We start from the raw sequence: 588 nt of genomic DNA, 5'->3' as shown, positions 1-588 counted from the left end.
GACATGATGACCGCAGCAGTGGGCTTCAGTGTGTCTGAGATGCTAAGGTTGGGACATGATGACCGCAGCAGTGGGCTTCAGTGTGTCTGAGATGATAAGGTTGGCTCAGGCTAGGACAGAGCTCAGGTCTCCTATTTATAGAGTCACTATGAGTTGTACTCAACTAGATGGCACCTCACAACCACAACTCCCTTGGTAAGCAGGCTGAACATTTGTTTTCTGCGTCCATGCTGTCCCACCATTGCTTGTTCCTTGTTGACCTCAACCTAATGCAATTGAAGTTCTTTTTTCCTACCTGATTCCCACTCCAGAAGGTGGAGGCTTCAGTGACCAAAAGAAGCAGTGCTTCTGCTAATAGTAGTTACACCATTTTTAGACTAGCAAACTGGGACACAGTGGGCTGACAGTGGTGGGTCGAGGGTAGAAGGCTCACTCACTGTGCAGCAGACCTCATGTGGAGTCACCACGCCCTCTCAGTGGGGCTTGTGTGATGATCCAGTGCTGAGCAGACTTAAGAGAAGCTTCCAGGCCAAGAGAGACTAAGAAGAGAGGCCCATTGATTTTCTTTGGAAAAAAAGAAGAAAGAGA

The sequence above is a fragment of the Elephantulus edwardii genome, unplaced genomic scaffold (assembly GCF_000299155.1).
Source record: "Elephantulus edwardii isolate Elephantulus edwardi_28Jun2011 unplaced genomic scaffold, EleEdw1.0 scaffold00004, whole genome shotgun sequence".
Classification (NCBI taxonomy): domain Eukaryota; kingdom Metazoa; phylum Chordata; class Mammalia; order Macroscelidea; family Macroscelididae; genus Elephantulus; species Elephantulus edwardii.
The sequence above is the reverse complement of the archived record's forward strand: the minus strand, read 5'-3'. Positions refer to the sequence as shown.